General features: G+C 40.5%; 1 protein-coding gene across 9 annotated transcripts in view; it reads right to left on the bottom strand.

The window, feature by feature from the left end:
• LOC115574070 (MAM domain-containing glycosylphosphatidylinositol anchor protein 2) overlaps positions 1 to 20,982 on the bottom strand; it is a 267,969-nt gene that overhangs the window by 236,143 nt on the left and 10,844 nt on the right. The gene's annotated exons all lie outside the window — the stretch shown is intronic.

Raw genomic sequence — 20,982 nt, 5'->3', positions numbered from 1 at the left:
AATATTAATAACATAAAGCCTGCCAGCTAGTTGAGGCAGAGAACCTGAGTGGTGCTGCATTTTGAATCAGCTGAAGCTTAATTCACATCTCAGCTGACTACTGATACATAATGCATTTAATATCAGAGTTATGTTTTCAGTTATGTGTTTGCGGCTAAATGCGGGTTGTTTTTATGTTTGGCAGTAATTGCTAGGTACAGTCTGAGATTAGAGGTATATTTTGAAATATGGATGAGATGCTGCCATTCTGCTTGTTGACACCTCGATGACAAGCACATTCACTCAGCATGCAACACCGTGTTGTTGCACAGTGACTGGGTACATTTAATGGCACTGAATAGTTTTGCATTCTCTCAATTTATTACAGAGACCAACACTGTCTGGTGTTGGCAAATGACTTTCTGTTGATTTAAAGGGGAAAATAAGGAGCTAAATTCAGTTGACCTGAGCACTCCAGTTTGTTTCCTAATGCCTGTTTTAATCAGCAGCTGTTTGGTTCTCCAACTTTAATCAGCATAATTACTTTAGACTCAAACGTCCTAACTGCTGACAAACAAATGGACAATATATGCTCAGCAGAAGGTGCTGAATATTAGGCTGCACTTAATTTCCTGCCTCACTCTGGATATCAGGTGAACTCACATTAAGGAGAGAAGCAGGATATCTGACTGAGACGGCTTTGATGTTCAGGTTCAGGATGTAAGTTTTGGGCATCCTTAAAGGAAAGGGTGTGACTATTGATCTGTAAACTGCAATACGCAACTAAAGCTCTTCATCTAATCAATTCATTTATGGCTACATCATCTCTCTTGCATGATTTAAAATTGATCTGGCAACACAGAAGCATTGAAAATGTCTACATTATTATAGGGGCTTCAGCTGACAAAACTGGTGTTTGGCAATTGTACAACATACTAGCAGCATGTGGCTAGCTAGCAGAAGCCCCAGGATAGTAGATTAGTAAGTGGTGCTTTGCTTATGTCTTGATATGATGTACTAGAGCTGGAAGTTGTGCCACTATAATACTCAGATCGACATCCACAGGAGAAAACTTTGATCAGTAACAAGTCGCTGCAGCTCATTATCGTTAGCTGATGTTTTTATAGCCTGCAGAACAAGGCTCCGTTTTGATCCGCTGTCCTTATATGCCCTGTTAAAGTTACAGCATTACCCTACTAATACAAACTCAACGCTTTCTATATCAATTTCTTAACAAGCAGAAATCTACGGAAAAAATATCAATGCAATCATTTCCGAAATACATAACATGTTTTTACCTAACGAAATATTCTGTTTAAATATGTGTTTAATGGCAAAAACAATATTTTCACTATGGTAAAACAAAGTTTGCTCTCAGATTTCCACAAGCACCTGACAGCGTGGTCAAACAGTAATCTAACAACATGAGAAATAACATCTATCGGACAACATCGGACTCCCAGGCGGCTGGCAGCCAATCAGATGGGAGGGGGAAATCGAAGCGGCTTTAACTGTAAGTCTCATATCAAACACATATTTGGCAACGCTGATGACAATAATCTAAAAAAGAACTGTATTAATCCCAAAGCAATTGTGCTGGAGATTGCTCAAAAAATGTACAGTACAATTGGAAAAACAATAACAACCAGTAACAACCAGTAGTTTCCCTGGGTCAGGGTCACACACTGGGACCAGTTAAGACAATAAAGAGCGTGAAATATGAAAATAACAGCACTCCAATAATGTAGGGCAGCACAGCGAGCACCACAGCTACAGTCCACTAATCTGACACTGTACTTACTGTACAAGTGAATGCTACAGCGCCGATGTTCATCTCAGTGAAGCAACATGTCATTCAGCGCAACAGTGTGACTCAGCGAGGTCTATTGCACAAAGGGAAAAAGACATCAGACCTTGGATACGCAGAATATTAATTGGATTTGTTGTCAATGTTAAAAAAATAAAACATTTCCAACCTTACCTTTCAATAATATAGAGTAAAGGAGATATAGCATTTACATGTATTGTGTAAGATATACACGCTGTAAATAAAATGTACAGCTCTATTGCTGCAAGGACTTGAGCAGTTTTCACATTCAAAACACATGTTGTGAATCTGAGCACCCTGAGACTAGCAATTCAGCCCCCCCCCCCCCCTTTTTTATAAGGAGGCCACTGCCTTCCACAGGATGGTCTGCACATGCTTGGCCTTGGCCTTGGGGTGTGTGAGCGAATGTGTGTGCTTGTTAAATACTGATGTTCACTCAATAATTATGTCCAGAGCAGAAAGAAATGCACTTGAAACATATAATAAAGGCTTGTCACTCAGCATTAGAAATAACACTGAAAGAATAAATATAATGTATAGATTTTGCCTACCATAAAAGCATTTCTGTCACCTTATATATCAGATCATATATTTTGATATGCTCCCTTCCCTACGGTATACTGTGTGTACCTGCAGAGTTTGACAGCTCTTTGCATTCTATGCGTCACCACAGAAAATGTCACGTTACTTGACATTAACACAGAAGGACGTCAGGCCCACTGTTGACTAATATGCAGAGACAAAATCACAGTGATGACGGCAAGGAAAGGACGATACTGTATGCACTTAGCAAGGCAGGTTTATTTGTGTGGCATATATAATAATACATGAAGGCAATTAAAAATGCTTAAGTTACACATGGAAATAAAAAAGAAGAACAGCATCAAACAATTAAATACAAAAGTAGCACTAGCAATAGCAATAGTTCTCTAACACACTGGAAGCCAGTGAAGAGATCTGAGATCTAAACTAAGCTGCTGGAAATTAAAGTATGGATTATTCTGTATTTGATTTGCAGACTTTGTAATTGATTTGATTGAGTCCAAGATAACACCAAGATTTCTGACATGCAATTTTTAGGATTTCAGTTTGAGATGAGCTCTGCCTTTCAGCATTCGTTCTTTTGCACCAAAGACAATTATCTTTGTTTTGCTAGTATTCAGTGAGAGAAAGTTCAGGCACATCTATCATTTATTCGTTTAGTTCCCTAGCAGAGAGAATCTATGAGACGGTAATTACTTGGTGACCAAGCAAGGTAAATTTGGGTGCATAATTATTATAATGAAATGTTAAATAGAAGATGACCGCGGAGGATTGAGCCTTGGTCTTGCAGCAGTCATAATCCTTACAGACATAATGTTTTCATTGATGAATAATTAATGTTATATGTCCAGTTTATAGGTATAGTCACAAATACTGTTCAGCAACCTTTTATATTGGTTGTTTATGACTACTTTTCAGTTTAAATGACACAGAAGCTCATGTAAGTTGCTCATCTGAGTTTCACTGACAGTCTACCCATTACCCACCACACATTTGTCAATAATTATGATATGGAGCCTTCAGTGAATGGAAACGACTGCTTGATTTTTATTTCTGGCATTTCACGGCGAGCAAACATTAAACGTAACACATACTACCTGTATGATGTTCTTACAAAACACGTGACTCATTTTTGCTGCAGTCTTGTTCTATAACAGATCATTTGTGGTACTATTTATAGAGTGGCTGCCAGTTGCTCAGCCCAAGACATACAAAGGTTTGAGTTGCCATGGCCGAGTATTGTGTTGTGTTTACAGATCAGGAGTGTGGTGTCTCTCGGTGTGGCTGACAGTGAAGTGCCACCTCCTGCTCACGTCACTCAGTCTGCTGTAAAAGGGTTTGAGTTGTTGCACAGTGCTTTTCTTGTGACTGGACAAAATGTATGTCGTTCTGCTTTGCTAAGATCAAAAAGTGGGTTAACTGTCAAACGCAAAAAGTGAAAAGTGTAACCGTCTTCTGTCAATTTCGTCTTCTGGTTTCCTGTTTTTATTTTTGAAATTTTACTCTCCTCTCGTTTCAGGTAACTTGCCCCTTCCCCTTGTGTTTTTCCCACCAGTCGGATCGTCTTCCCCGCCCTGATTGTTTCCACCTGTTCCCCATTACCGTGTGTATATATGGTCTGCATGTCCCTTTGTCCGTGCCAGTTCATCTTGTCTTGTGTAGCAGAGAACCAGCTCCGTGCCATCATCATGTAAAAATTTGTCAGCGTTTGTTCCATGCCCCGTCTCGTCAGGTTTTTTGCATGTTTGTTATCTTTAGCCCTTGTTTTTGTTAGCAGGTTTTCCCTAATATGAGTGGTTTTTCGTTTATTAGCTGTTGTAGCGTTTTTTCCTCCTTGTGAGTGATTTTCAGTTGCACTTTAATAATAAAAGATTTGTTTATTTTTCACTTTGTCTCCCGAGTCGTGTGTTTGGGTTCAAGTCCTAGTTCAGTTGTGACAGACAGTAATGATGAACATGAGGCAAGAATGTCCACAAAAGCTTCTGCTCAAAGAAAAACAAAGTTATGCTTACTGCTCGACACTGTTGATGACTTCTTTTGATAATGTTGTTTTGGCAGCTGTGGGTCAGCAGGTAGAGCAGTTCGTACACCAATCTCAGGGTTGGAGGTTCAATCCCCAGCTCCCCCTGACCACATATCCTTGAGTATCCTTGATTAACACACTGATCTGAAAGTCTACTTGGTGTGAATGTGGGTGAATGAGAGGCAAAATTGCATATATATGAATGCAGTCTTTTGCATTTGTTTTCTTTTAAAAGTTGATTCACTTGCCGGTTTGCGTCTGTGGTCGATAAAGTTTTTTTTAAAAACACAGATGCAAACCGAAAAGGCTTTCCCACAACCTGTCAATAGCAGAAATTATGCTATTGAAACCAGCTCACCACTGGACGATGTGAGATAAAGTTTGAGCTTTTTGGTCTTAAATAAGATTTCTCCCCACATGGAGGTCCATCAGGCAGGGATTTTGTGCCTTGGTCAAGGACACACCGGCGGGGCAGTTTCTTGACACACATGCTCGTCCACACTGTCTTTGCAGAATAACGTTTCATTTCTGAATACTAAGAAAACTGCAAGGTAATTCTTAATGATCACTCATACATCCAACCTTTCATTTCAACTCCTGCTCTCTCCTGCTCCCCTCTGTACACCTACAGATATATATAGACAGAAGGATACTGTATATATTCTGAGCAAGACATGCCCACAGCAGTAGTACAGTGGCTAAGTATTAATTCACCACTTTCTTTCCCCAACAGCCACATGAGAGATTTGGAGTCTAATGATTTCTGCTGCAGTAGCAGAATAATAGGATCTTTCTTCATGCCACCCTTTGAAGTCAAAGAGCCAGATCGTCAGGGTAAAGACTGCCACTTATGATGTGCCTTAGGTACAAATGAGAGGCATTAGTTTGCTGGACCCTCACATGAATAGCAATAGCTTGCTTTATGGACTGGACTTAGCCTGCCAGTCACTTGCCTGTTTCCTAAAATGGCCAGAGTGTTTAACATCAAAGGTATCAAAGGTTTTACCATCTAGACTAGTGTAAAATGTCCTTTAAGTCATTGAAATTATCAAACAATTTTTAAATGCCTACCAGACATTTACCTAGTTCTCTCCACTGAAGTCTCTGGTTGACTGGTTGCAGCCCAGTCGCCAGGATGAAATGTTGGCAGTTACCATTTCTAAATAAACAACTAATACGTTTACAATTGTATTCCATGTACCATATTAACATTTGATACATGTTATATCACATTTACATTACATGTTTATGACTAGACTTCTGTATCAATAGGTGGAGGAGATGGTGGTGAAGGTATAGGCAAGATGAATGCCAGTGACCGCAGTTTGAGACCTTGCTTCAGCATTTGTGATCTTGATACCACCGGATATTTTTTGAGGTGACCTTGGGACAAATTCCAGCCATGTATGTGGCTACAAAAAAGAGATTGTTGTGCCAGCTGTGTTTGTAGCAACCAAAACGGGTGTTTGATCTCTTTTTAACCTGAATCATAATTAAAACAGATTCAATCAAAAAAAATGTCAGAAAAGAAAAACATAAATGTTATTAATGCACACAACATACCTCATACAATCATGTGAGCGAGCTAACCTAAAAGAACGCTTAATCATATGTAAATTGTGCAGCAAACTACTCAGCTCACTGCATTTTATTGAAACATATTGGCAAACTTTCTGTATAAATAGCAGAAAAAGTGTACAGACTTTCAAGAGCCACAATGGATTGTTCGCCGACATACCCTCCACCTCAGAAAGCACTAGAGAAATTGCACAGGGTGCTCCTGCAGACTGGTTTATACAGGGCACTAAAGGCGGTCCTACATGTTTTTGCAGGCATTGTTATTGCGAGTACAGCAGCCCGTTTAGCAGTAGTGACATTAGTTATTCATTCCCATTTCTTTTGTTTCTCTTTGGGATTGTGAAAACTCTCATAAATATAAAACCCCATGACCAGTGAAATCTCCCTGTCACAATAAAGGAGAAATCAAAGTGAGTCCCACCTTCAGGTTGCCTGTTCTTTGATTCAGTATTTCTAAAGCTGAAGCTGGGCTGAATCATACAGAGATTTGTGTGCGCTTTCAAGCACATTTTTCGAGCCAGGCGGTTGGAAGATCTTTGAATTAAGTTCATTAAAAAAGGAAATGTATGAAATCTCTAATGTTAGTGTGAAAAATGTTTGAATGTGATGTCCATCGTGAGTTATTACATAAGTGAATGTTTTCAACACAGTATCCAAGGTGCAGTTTTCATTTCATACTTTTTTAATTACTGTCTGATTATTTAGTCTTAACTGAATAATTATTAATGTGGACAATTTATAATGTAGACAACACATCAGTAATGGCATGCATTCTTAATTTACTGATCATTACTACTTACTATATCATTGCTCATCTGTAATGATCATGTTGTCTGTGCTGTTAAGCAGAATCTCCTTCTGATAAGAAGAAAAACATTAGTTTGTTCGTAATTTACTGTATTGTAGTTCAAGTCATGTTTTATTGTTGTATCTCCGGAGTGTTGACGTCCATGCTGAAGAGAACAGTATGGTGTGATCTCTTTGGTCTATCACCTCGTGTGACATGTGCAGTGAGTCTGCAAATATCACAAAATTGTGTAAGTCATAGTGTGATATGAGCTTAAATGCTACAAGCAAGGTGATAAAATCCTCAACCACATGATATGTCATTTTATATAAGGACATCAGAAAATACTGTAATGTTGTACATCGTTTGTCAAGATCAATGCAAAAGCTTTTTTTCTGCAAGAATAAAATATAATAAGCTATACATTTTTCCAGATTGTTCGAAGATTGTGTATAAACTCTTGTTTTAAAGTATAAAAACACTGTGGGGACGTATAAAGCTCATACATCATATCTCCACATGACAGTGTGCACTGGAGCGGTAAACCCTGCTACCAGACACAAGCACACGGTGTATCTAAAAACTATTGTTCCATTACTGACAGCAGTCCAGGGATCAGGGTTCTGCACTCAACTAAAACAAAACTTCAGGCATTTACTTGAAGCATTTTATTAAGCACGTTATCATAAGATTGCTTCATTGCACTGCATATTAAATCACAACTAAATAACACATGTATTGATGGGCTACAGCTTTTGATTACTTCCATTGCTGACTGCTCTGTTTGATTAACTGCTTATAGCTCATCCTCCTTCTCAACGGGCTTCTCCATGTGCTTAGTCATAGCTCTCAATGGCATGCGACTTCCATTTCGAGGTGCAGTTATTGAATTAGCTTGTTGAATCCCTCACCCTCTACCACACTGATTGGTAACATACATCTCCTCAGACCAGCATGCACACTTTCTTCCTCCAGCTTACAGCGAAGTGTTATAATGCTTATAATACTAAACCGAAGAGTAACATCTCACTCAACTCGACTTTGTTGCCTTTCTGGAGGAAACGTTCCCACTCTGAGCTTCTTTTAGCATCGCCTCATTGCATTGCATATTAAAACAAAACTAAATATTTTTATTTTGATGTTCTGGCAAAACTTTACAGCTTTTATCAGATGGGCAACAGCTTTTGATTACTTCCATTGTTGACTAATCTGTTTGATTAACTGATTAGATTTTCGAAAAAATATCAAATAGTTTTCCAAGATGAATCCTAAAATGTCTCATTTTGTCTCTAACCTGAAGACATTATTCAATTTAGTGTCACAAAGGAGAAAAGAAACATTTTTTTACTCCATTATATTAGTATTGGCATCTGCCCCAAAGATCCAGTATCGGTCAGGCTTGAAAATTAGCTACTTTGTGCCACTTGTATCTTAAAACTGTTAAAACCTTTAAAGGACTGTGTGATGCACACTCATTTGATTGAGTTTATTGTATGTGCATGTTTTCCTGGCCACCATGAGGTAGGGAGGAGCAACCACAGAGCTGACAGGGACATCTTTCACTACTCATTGCATGACTCCAGACTCCATCTTTTTCAAACCATTTTCCCCATCACTAATTTTGGTCTCATTGCATGCTGTAAAGCAGCGAGAGACAGCAAAAAGACAGATGGGATAAGATGTAGCAGTCATGAGGTGGATTTGAACAGATGATGCTGGGGGCTTGAGCCTGCCAGTGCACCTGGACAACTCACAGCGACAAACCCGACTAACCACTGCTATGAATGTAATGGCAAGCTAAAAGACTGGGCTGGTTGCACGGAGATGTTTATTCATATATTTTTTGGCCTGTTCTACAGCAAGGATGTGTGCGTAATGGAAAGACATTTGTATTCTTGAGTCCCATCTGGCTTTAGAGTAACTCCCTGGCATTAAAACAATCACAAGCTAGTGGTAATGTGTTTTTTTTTCCTGATAATGTTATCCCACATTCATATTATTTCTTGTGGTTGGGTAATGGAGATTGGATAGAAACATATAATATATAATATAAAGGCAAATCCTCCCTGCAGTCTCTCCCTCCCTCCATCTTCAACATTTCAGTCCACTAGCATTAATTTAATGCTTCGTCTATCTAATATTGTAATCCTATAACATTTTCTGCTATTGTAATTTTGCCCTCTGAATCACGAAGAGCAGACCTATGAGTTTATATTCCCACGGACTCAAACTCCATCAGATTGCACTCTCTTTTTTTTCTTTTGTGCAACTGCAAACTTTGTGTGCGTGTGCGCATGTGTGTGGGAGGGTGTGTGTGTTTGTGTTTGAAAAGAGCAGGCAGGTTGAGGCTCAGTCTGTTGAGAATGAGGCCTGATCCGATCCCAAGAGACGTAAAAGGGCGCAGTCTTACGTGTACAACAGAAATCGCACACGTAAACATACAACCCTTTCTCCGGCAGCACTTCCTGTCCCCCGGGAAGTGGCTACATGAGAATAAGTGAGTGTGAGTGCTTGCGTGTGTGTGTGTGTGTTTGTGTCTGGATGTTGGGAGGTTAAGGCTGAAACGGAGATATTCAACTGAGACCGGGCCAGAGCACAAACTGAAAACTAGTGCAGGTATAACAGGACACAGTGGCAAATGACTATATCACAGAGCTAGACACTCCTGGTTTTCCAGCTGGGTGAATTAACTGGAATCTGCCTCTTTTATATGGAAAATAGGCCGCAAATTACCACCTGAGATGAGCTTTGAGCCAGTGAGCCAGGATGCAGCGTCCCGACTTTTAATATGCATTAGATAACCTGATTTTGACATTTTATTAATAGGGAAACTGTCAGGACGGGGATACAGCATTCTTTATTTAATCACTGTTACATTACTGTGGTGATTGTGTATCAAATGAAAAAATGACACAATAATCACATTTTTATGACAACGGCATATTAATGTATGCCAGAGAGAACGAAGCTATTATTGTGGCCTGTTTATACCCTGCTGGTGGGTTACAGCGTGGCTCTGCTGTCCTTGAGGGAATCAATTGCAAGACATTGATATTGCTTAAGGATAAATAAGAGTAGCACAGAAACCAAAGGCATACGCTCTCAGAACAACAGAAACGTACACCTCCCTGCTCATTTAAATCAATAAGCGAACAAGCGTCGAAAACATCTCAAAAAAATGTGAGCACCTTGGTCCCCTGGAGGAGCTAAAAGCACATTTTCAAAAAGGACAGTTTTTATTAATCCTCTCTATGATTAAAAATAAAAGCTAGTGTATCATAGGAATTCAAAAGCAAAAATGTCTGGCTTACAAGACATGTAGCAAACAGCTCTCTGAGGAAGCATCCTTATGCAGAGGCAAAAAAAAAAATTGCATGGTGTTTCTAGCATGTAATAATATTCCAGTAACTTAGAAATTAGCACTGTTCAACCCAAGCAGTCATTATTACCCAAAACAAACCGTTCAAGGACAAACAGTGAGTGACAGCTCCATTATCAGGATGTAAGTTTAAGGACAACACTTTCAAAGATCTGCCGACTTCTGCTGAGACACTCACTGTGAAGCATCCTCCTACGGATCCAAACAGCAACAAACTTTAGCCAGAAGGAGGATTCAATGATTCATCAGTACTTTATTTATGAAGTACTTAGTGGGTACATGTGTTCCTCATCTCCTAATATGCCATTAATTCCAATGTAATACAATTAGGGATGCACCGATCCGACTTTTTCAGTCCCGATACCGATACCAATGCCTGGATTATGTGTATTTGTCGATACCCGATACCGATCCGATACCGTTATTGAAATAACAATAAACTGTATACCTTCCACCGTATACCTTCCTTCCACCATGTGGAAGAGACTAAAGGCACCAGACTTTCCTAACTAAACATTACTTTCCTAACTAAGACAAAATAATCAAACAGTTACCAAACATTGTAAACATGTGTAACATTATTATTATCATTATCATTATTATTATTATTATTATTATTATTATTATTATTATTATTATTATTATAATAATAATAATAATAATAATAATAATACATTTAATTTATATAGCGCCTGTCAGGGTACCCAAGGACACTTAACAAAGTGGAACAAACAAAACAAAGAATAAATGGAGCGCCTGTCAGTCAGCACGGAGGAAACACTAGCACTGAAGTCAGTAGCACCGTCCGTATACAAACTAGTGTCTGGAGGCTCTGTGCACACAGCAGGGGCGACGCAGGAGACCGAGAGATCCAATCCAAGCGATGGAGCCTGGGGTGAAGTGACAGCAGAGGTCCAGGTGCTCCTGTGTTGAACACCTGAAGACTCCGCCAGCAACGGCGGAGTAGCGACCATCCAACATTGCTGCGAGCTGGGGAGACCGCAGCAGCAGAGGAGAGCGACAAAGGAGCCCGGCGGTGAATAACCCTGAGGTTGTGGTGGAGGGACGACCAACGGAGCAACGATGGACAGCCCACAGAGTATTGATTACATCGGTTTGAAAGTTAGCGTTGCTAGGCTAACAGCTGATCAATGAAGCTAAAAACTGATGGCGGGGCTAACAGCTAATCAGCGGAGAAATGTGACATGAGTAATTGCAACGTCCTGCAAACAGGAATCCAAAATAAAATATAGCAGCTGAACCTGAGAATAATTATTAAGAAATAAAAACACAAACTGACAGGAACCACAAGAGGGGCTTTCAGTTAAGTCTATCGACTCAATGAGCTCCGTTGCGCTGCATCAGCTTCTTGGTGAAGTTGTCATGTGCTGGACAGGGAGGATCTGAATGAGGAGCACAATAGTCTCGCATTGCTGGAGCTATTTCCACACTTTGTTTTGTCGCTGTGTCAGCACTGGAGAGAGACGCACACTGGACTTCATCTCCCAGTCAGCACTGCTTAAGTTACAGGTAGTTGTGAAGTTAACTTTCGTTTGTGAGAGCTGTCACTTGTCAGAGCTAATGATAACTTGTCTGCCCCGGCTAGCTTGACTCATAGCTCATCCTCCTTCTTCTCAACGGGCTTCTCCATGTGCTTAGTCACAGTAGCTCTCAATGGCATCCCACTTCCATTTCGAGGTAAGGTTATTGAATTAGCTCTTTGAATCCCTCACCCTCTACCACACTGATTGGCAACATATATCTCCTCAGACCAGTGCGTACACTTTCTCCCTCCGGCTCACAGCAAAGTGTTATAATGCTTGTAATACTAAACCGAAGAATAACATCTCACTCAACTTGACTTTGTTGCCTTTCTGGAGCAAACGTTCCCACTCTGAGCTTCATTTAGCATGCATTACTTTACCTCAGCCTGCTCTCACAAAGCTGGTAGCCGACACTGTGCCTGTATGTGAATTAACCTGTGGGCCGACATGTGCAAGTGGTCAAAAATATCCTCGCTGGTAAGCATACCTAAACGACAAACCCTACAAAAAGGATCACAGCAATGAATGATAATTTGTTAAAGAGTTTTCAAAAAAATCCTTCAGTGGTGTCAATTCTTATACAATACACCTCAGTACAGTGATGCTGTAAGAAGTAACAGGGACTGGGTTCACGTGTCCCTGCAGGCAGAGACATTGAAAACATAACAAAAGCTGTGCAGGTCTAACAGAACAGTGAGTTGGAAAATGCACACGTAAATCATTATCTGTCCGTATTAACTGTTTGCTCATGTATTGATTAGTCAGTGTTACAAACCACTCTCTTAATATACAGTTTTTTCTGAATAGCACTCTGCTGTTGGCAATATTGTATGGCAGTAAAGCTGTTAGAGCAAAGATTCGGCCCAATTCAGTCAACTTATTCTTTGATTGATCCTTTAAAAGTCATTTCACAAGAGGACACAAACAAACAGTATTTCATAGTTATTATTTAATCAATCATGTAACTAAGTTCAGCCCTTCCCTGACATTTTTAATTCCCACATATTAAGCCCTGCAGCCAATAAGTATAGTACATTTCATCAAACCACTCATCGATGCTCTCAGGGAAGCAACCTGCTGATGGTTTTCAGCATACAAAAAATTAAAATGGGTTGACCTTGCAGTGAGACTGCTGTGGAAGGATAACTAAAAGCTTTTAGAATTACTTAATTTTGGATTTGTTCCGATAGAAGGACACTGAAGTGGAGCACAACATTTGTTTAACTTCAAATTCATCACCTAAACTCTTCTACCAGTTATTCTGCATCATTTCAACTGACAGCTATGGTTAGCTAATTATGCAAGGAAAGTAGTTAGTGAATGTATGTAGCTCCAAAATGTACCCAATTTCATGAAGGAGCAGTTGTCTGATGTCACACAACAATGGAAGAATCCATGGGGAAGAGGTAGGATGTCTTTGTAGACGACACTATTTGTATGAGGCAAGTGAAAAGAATACTTAGATACGCTTCCAAGTACAAAAGTGCTGTCAAATAAAATGTACAATGGCGTCTGTTACCTTCTGTTGTTTTTCCTCCTCTCTTTCCTTAATATATTAAAGGAGGCTGAGAATTCATCACAATCAGCCATGTTTATTTGTTTTGCAGTTCAATTGGGAAATTCCAACCTCCGATATTGACTGGAGTGAAGAATTAGTGCTCAGTTGCACGTGGAACAACACCCACCAGTATTGGCAACATGAGGTACACTTCTACATTACTGCAGCAAAGTGAGAAATGAAAGGACTGAAGATCAACAAATACTAGTTTTTCTACAGGTTTTAATTTGTTCTCCTGTAAATTACTTGCAAAAACGTTGAAAGAAAAAAACTACTGAGAAGAATTAGAGCCTAAGGCTTTTTGATTTCATATGTGCATACTAACAATTTGTCAAGAAATTAGAAATCTGCCGCCTTGCAGGTGGCAACGTCTGAATTTGCAAGCTCCATTGTAAACTATCTAAAAAGACAGAAGCACAGTGCCTATGGACCACCACAGCTACACTACTGTTTAACCTTCTTTAATACTCCTGGTTATAATTTAACTCTTGAACAAGGAAAGAAGAAATGCAAATAATACAAAATTGTTTACTTTGATCTTGTCAACCTGAACCACGAAATGAGAGGTTTAAAGAATCCTTTTCAGTGCAACGCTGTATCTCGCTCTATTTCCCCAATGTATTTTCTGCCTGAATTTTGTATACTGAGCGAAAAAGGATTATCCTGTGGTGTTACATTGTGAAATTCACAGGTGAGTGTTCCTTGATAATCACGCAAATTAAGAAAATTATGTTAAGGATTGACAATCACAGAGTGTGAGATGACTTGCTAATCTCTTTGGATGTGCACACAGTGTTCACTCAAACACACACACACAATCTACATATGAACGGTCTCTCAGTTAGCAAAAGTAAATCGATGGCCCAAATTCCAGTAAGGTTTTCATGTTCAGCCTGAAGAAAGTTCATCATTCCGATGTTATTTATTCACTTGCTCTGAGATCACAGAGGAGAAGAGATAAGAGAACGTGTTGCAAAGTAGTTTTTGCCCCCGCTGCAGAAAAGTTATTCTTTCCAGCCAGTTGTTTTGTTGTTAAATATTCTATGAAATCAGCTAGTGTGCATTCGATTGCAACAACAAACGTGATTAGGATTCAGGTGCTCCTCTCTCTGCTCCTCCCACACACACACACACACACACACACACACACACACACACACACACACACACACACACACACACACACACACACACACACACACACACACACACACACACACACACACACACACACACACACACACACACACACACACACACAAGTTCACTCTACCATGCAGACAGCCCTTGCTCTCTCCTTGTTTCTAATTCAAATGGGAATTGTGCGGAGAGTCACTGCCAGAAAAAGAGGCCTCATTAATGCTTTGGCTTGATGACACTCTGTTGATATCAATAATCAATCATGAAACCTCATGCTACGATCTAGTCAGTTAAGCACTGGTACAAATCAATACCATGATGAAGCGACTTGTCCCTCGGGCACACCCCACTGCTAACTCTGCTCTGTGGAGACTTTCCCCAGCCGGACATTAATCCTGCCGCACTGGATGCTCCTCAGCTGGTCATTTTCTCAACACTACTTCCACATTTGACTTCAGTTGGTGTGGCCATTGTTGGCTTAGCACACACCAGGACAGTTTCAGCAGCGTCCTGCGACACCTTCACTATGACAAAGAACAGCCTGTTTGAAATAAAACCACAGAAAGAGGATAAATAAGGAGGCGATAAACGATATACTGTAAGGTTGCTATTCTGTAGGTCACATTCAGTTCAGCTAAGGCTTTAGGCTGTCACACCATATTTCACACTTTTTTCCTGCCACTGTACGCTACTTCAAAGTGTGCGCAAGTGTTTCCGTGCACACAGCTGGGCTGTGCTCTTGATGTCGGTGCATATGTCCTACAAATGGAACCCTTAGTCAAAGTTCTTCACTGTAAAATGAAGGTGAATATCGATGGCAATACCAGTGGATTACTTTTCAGTGCTGATGGTCAAAGAACCGCTCAATTAAAGGTGAAGAGATGTTTGCAAGTACGTAGACTTCTAGTGTGTGTGTGTGTGTGTGTGTGTGTGTGTGTGTGTGTGTGTGTGTGTGTGTGTGTTGAAAGGTGGTTAACATCCCCATATTTAGGATACATTTTTGACTTTGCAAGTGTAACTATAGTTAACATATTTATCATTTCCTGCTGATGGTAATACAATTGTAAACTAACACACATATTGTTTACAGAACATACAATAAATATCAAAAAGGAGAACACCAACCCTGTTGGAGAGTAAAATTAGGAAGCCAATTCTCCATCCCATGTCCGGTTTCCACTACAATCCAGGGGCTCGTTTCTGCCTCTGTGGCCTATCAGAGCTCTGCACTGTTGCCATAGCAGCAACTTTGAGCTCTTCAGCTCTTTAGCTCAGTGACAGAGGCAGTGAGCTAAAGTCAACACGAGCAAGAGCAAATGAAGCTCATGCAAAAGAAAATGCGACATATGCACAAAAAGCACAAATGTGTCTCTTAATACTTATGCTTATGTTTATGATCCTCCTTAACTAGCATGCCTCTTTCTATATATGAAATGGTGCTACTCTGGTGTTTGGTGCTACACTGCAATAGAAACCATGTCTTATAATGGGTGACACACTGTATGCGGTGTCATTGTGTGAAATAAACAGTTTGACTTGTTCTCAAAGAACCAAGGTCTCCCTCCTGAGCATTATGCCTTATATATAGCCTCTTGCTGCCTCTCAACAGAGAGATGAGCTGCTTTTGTAGCCAGCTTCAGTCCTATTCTCTCATGTTCTCCACAGAAAAAATTCTTCCAACTGTATGTTCAGATTTTCACTTAAAGAGCTCTGTCTCAGTTTGACGTCTTTATTGCTTAAAAGGGGTATTTGACCGCTGGGAAAAAAGTTCTTCTCATAAAACCGAGTTGTCTATGCAGTGCAAAAATGCAAATATTTTAGACCATAAAAAAAGTTAACTTGTTATCTGTGGGTTGTGTTTGTGTTTTTTTTTTTGCTGTTTAACAAACAGCAATGTGGCTGGTGCAGCAGATTGTGAGATGACGTTTCCTTGTAAAATATAGTGAACACTGAGACTGTCACAACTGCTGCAGGCCTGATGCAGCCCCCCCCCCTGCAAACAGCTGGCCGGTCCACCTTTCCGAATGAGCCAAGGGACACTCCTGCAATGAAGGGCTACTCCAGAGATAAGTGACCCTGAGAAGAGCAGCGGAGGGCTAGTAGAGAAGCCTAAGAGGTTGGTGTGTTTACCGGGAAAACTACAGCTCATGAACTGCCATATAAGAACCACGAGAAAAACAGACCAGAGCTGCTGTGTGAGTTAAGAGTTTGAGTAAAGAATTGAAAATGCAACCAACAAAGCCAACCATTCACAGGTGGTGAGTAGTAAGGTTGGTGTTTGGAGGAAATGCAGTGATCCATAATAACACAACTCTTACCGTCATTAAACATGTGTATCGTATATTTTACACACTGTAACGTTGCCATTTTACACTTTACACTACATTGCTGTCCCTATCACACTCACTCGCATCCCTCTCAATCCAACTCTTCATAAATGCTGGCATACAAAAGGAGTGAATGTACAACCTTCTGGCAGACTTTCGCTTGCAAATGAGCCGGGAGCTCTGGGTGCAGGCAACATGGGAGGTTAAATATTTTTCATTTTGCATAAACAACCCACACTGTAATGACACAAAGCTGGTTGGAAATCAGCAAGGTTTCACTTTAACAAGGAGATGTACTGTGGGCAGTGACTTTTTTAGGGGGATGAGTGCAACATTAGCTGAATCTGAAGATGAGAGCAGCAGAGAAGCGGTAATCATCTCCTTAAGTGCTAATCGGGGCTGATTTACAGCGTGGCTCAATGTGCACCGCTTGCCACTCGATCACATGAACTCGACACAATACAGTAGCTGTTGAGACAACCAACCCCGTCCCTCCACTAGTTCAACAAGAGCAATTCATTAATATATTTATCTGGGCACTCACAGGAGCAAGGCCATGGAGAAACAGCGGAGGGAGCTTTTTAATCAAGCCTCAGCTCCCAACCGGCTGACTGATGTTCAGCGACGCGTGTTTGTTTATCCAGGGCGCAGCTGCCAGAGGGCAAGGTGACGAGGGAATTTCTCTCTCTCGCTGTTGCTCACACCCTACACATTGAGAACCGTTCTATAAGAGAGAGCGAAAGAAGAAGAAAAAAAGGCAAGGAGGATCTTGAACTTTTTCTAACGAGATCTAAAGCACTGGGTGTAATTAGAAGCTGTCTGGAATGAGGACAATTAAGTGCGGTTTTGGTGTCCCCCAGGGTTCTCTCAATGGGCCGAATTAGAAAACGGGTGCAAAAAGATTGATGAGTTCAATGTTTTCCAAATGAGCAGCCTTATACACATAATTACACCACGGAAATGAATGGATCATCACGATACAAACTCAGGCGAGGGTATGCTAATTGCTCATCAAATGGGAAGGCTGCGGTGTCAGCTACACAACTGCAGTATTCACAGTAAAAAAAAAAGAGAAAAAAAAGGAGATGAAGAGCTGGGGAGGGGGCTCTGCTGCTCAGATTAATGTGATCCATCTTCCTTTTGTCTATGTTCATTATTCTATATTCACACTGTAACCTCAGTTATCTAGTCTGTGCCAGTCAGATGCACAAGGACGTTGCAGCACTTCTTACAGTCCTGTATCGTGTCTGCCATTAAAAGCTGCTTCAATGTGAAGCAGGATTCCTCAACCTCAATGCTCTTTGACGTGCGATGGATGGTGAAGGAAGTGCAAATTAAACATCCGTATGACTGTCTTTCATTTCTTTTCCCTTCGGCAGTCAATTTCCTGAAGGATGAGATTTGTTGACGTCTGCCAATATTTTGATGCTTGCATAGTTAGTACATTCAGCTCAACTTTCCTCAGGGTTTGCAGTGACACGGTCAGTCGGTGCAGAGGAGGACATTTTGTCAAAGACCAGACATCAGTAAGTAATATTTAGTGGAGTGATCTTGGGGATAATGACATGACTAATTTGAATAAATCCCCTCTCTATGGTATGGGGGTCATAATTATCATCAGAGGTTATAGGACTTCAGAAACAGCTGCCAGAGCGCCTGTTAAGTTGATGGAAGGAGTCCAAATGAAACTTGGTTTTAATGTGAGGACATTAGACCTTTGATCATACTGTTCTGATTTTCTTTTTCAATATCCACACAGTTTTTTTTTTTTTACTTTGCACTGTGTAGCTTAAAGAAATTCAGCATCATCTCAGCCTCGGTCCTCACTCCAGTGTGATTTACATAAGAGATGTTTCATTTTCTACAGATTTTTATTTAAACGTATTTTTTTAATTCTGAACCAGTCGTCCAAATGACCCATCAGTGACGTCGTAGCCAAGAGTGCCATGAGTTCAAATCTTAAAATCACCAATCTGTACACTATCACCCAGTGCAGAGTCCACCCAACTAATTTCCGCTGCCCATCGGACCTTTGATATCCTCATACTAAGCCCGAGGTGTCACTGTTATAGGGGACATGTCGGCAAAGGTCTACTTATCAAATCCCCAGGAATGGTTCACAAATCCTTTTTTCCCTGACCTTATCTGATATCTTTCCTGCAAGCCTTTCAGCACACTCATCCTGCATCACATTAGACCATATGGCCTTGGGCTTACTGGGCCGCCGTGTATCCTTCCCTCCTTCCTCCCACATCCCAACATGAATAAGTGAGTGTCCAGGAAGGGTTGTCTAGATCTCTTTAGATATCCTCTGGGATGCCCGGTCTTGCCTTGTGGAACGCAGTCCACTTAGAGATGCTAGAAAAGGCAGGATTCACACTGCAGTGGGTTGCTATGAAAAAGTTCATGCTGATTGGACTACATATTTAATTAGTTTTTCTCTGGTTCAAGAGATATGCTAAGACACTGAAACGCATGAAGTGGAGTTAAAAGAGAAAGGTTTAAATTTGTGGACTGAAGCAAAAAGAAAGATGATTTTGAATGTTACAACAAAATACATTTACTATGCTGATTGAACCTGTCAATAAAGAGAATATGAAAAAACTAAAAATTGTCCTTTGGGGGGAATGCCATGACATGTTTTGATGCAGCCAGCACAACAAAGAAAGGCGTTTCAAAGAGATCCATGAAAGGCACGAGTAGAAAGGCACATCTGTGAGTGCAGACATTAGGATGCGTCAAAACCTTCTTCTAAATTAAGGTCACAGCCTGAATCGGTGATGTTATGGATCACTTGATATGAATATTTCGCTGATACTTTGAATGGGAGGCACTGCTGGTACACATAAATATATTGACAAACACATGATGTAGCAGCAATCATGTAAAAAGCCAGGAAACATTCATAGCGGCCATTACTGAGTAGTTGTTCACACGATGCCAGCGGGCAGTGAAAGGAACATGAGGACGGGACAAATACTGGCAAACATGTGTCCTTGTGAAGGTATAGCATGCAGTTATGTCGAGCTGGAACAACAAGTCTATTACAATGCAAGAAACTGAGAATTTAGATAGATGGAGGGCTTACATCAGGTGGAAACAAGACAAAAAAACTGTAAGGTATCACTTTATTCTTGTGGACATATTTCATTATTTTATCATATTTTAGAACAAACTATCAATTTTGAATTACGGCAGTTTTCAAGAAATTAAACAACAGATGAATCATTAATAAAATCAGGGACCTGGCTGGTTCATCACTGTCAGCCAAACATAAAACAGTTTAAGAGTCATGTAGTCAGTGAACTGACTCAGTCATGCACACGATAGAGCAGTGGTCTCAAACTGATCCAGTAAAGAGCCGCTGTGGCTGCAGGTTTTCATTCCAACCAAGCAAGAATACACCTGACTCGACTTATTCAATCAACTGAATTGTCTTTACACAGTTGATTTGTTGGATCAGGGTCGGTTGATTGAATAAGTCAAATCAGGTGTGTTCTTGCTTGGTTGGAATGAAAACCTGCAGCCACAGCGGCCCTTTACTGGATCAGTTTGAGACCACTGCTATAGAGCAATCTATCCGACATCAGCCAATAATCCAGCCAATAATTCGTATCCGATCAAGACAGCAAAACTCCTACATTTGTTTTTTACTCTTTGTGAAATCAACTATTCCTGATAGTCTTTAAATTACATCTGGCAATTTACTTGTTTATTCATTCCTCCATTGAATTATTCATTGAATGTTTTTGTTTTAAGCTATGAGGGAGGTTAAGACAGAAATGCTCTTTGTCACTTGGAGTTTTCATCAACGAAACCACAGTGTAAGTGCAGCCCATTAAGAGGTCAAAGAGTGGCCCAGAGTGAGAGGAGCAGAAAAATTCAGGGAGGCCTCTGAGGTGAACATGGACACACTCGGCCTCAGGGGTCTTCCCCTGACTTTCCTCCCAGCTGCCACATTCAGATGGTAGCCTTCAGATTAAATTCCGACAGAACTAGGAATCCATTAATTAGTTGTAATGTGCTGTTTGTGTGTGGGGAAGACAGTGATGCAGCAAAACGGTGAGGAGGAAGTGAGGAGGAAGAGAAAAGAGTGTACCGGAGTTAATGGGTTGTTAATGGAAGCATTTGCTATTCAGGACCACGGACAGCGCCACAGAGAAACTCCAGCCAAACTTCAAGCAAGGGCATAATCCAGACCCTTATGAAGGAAACTGGAACCAAATTAAATGCACACTAAGGCTGGTGAAAGCACAGTGGGGTCTTGCAAAGTATCATTTGCAAGTGTATTTATGC

The sequence above is a fragment of the Sparus aurata genome, chromosome 22 (genome assembly GCF_900880675.1).
Source record: "Sparus aurata chromosome 22, fSpaAur1.1, whole genome shotgun sequence".
In the NCBI taxonomy this organism is placed as follows: Eukaryota; Metazoa; Chordata; class Actinopteri; order Spariformes; family Sparidae; genus Sparus; species Sparus aurata.
This window is presented reverse-complemented; position numbering and strand designations above follow the sequence as displayed.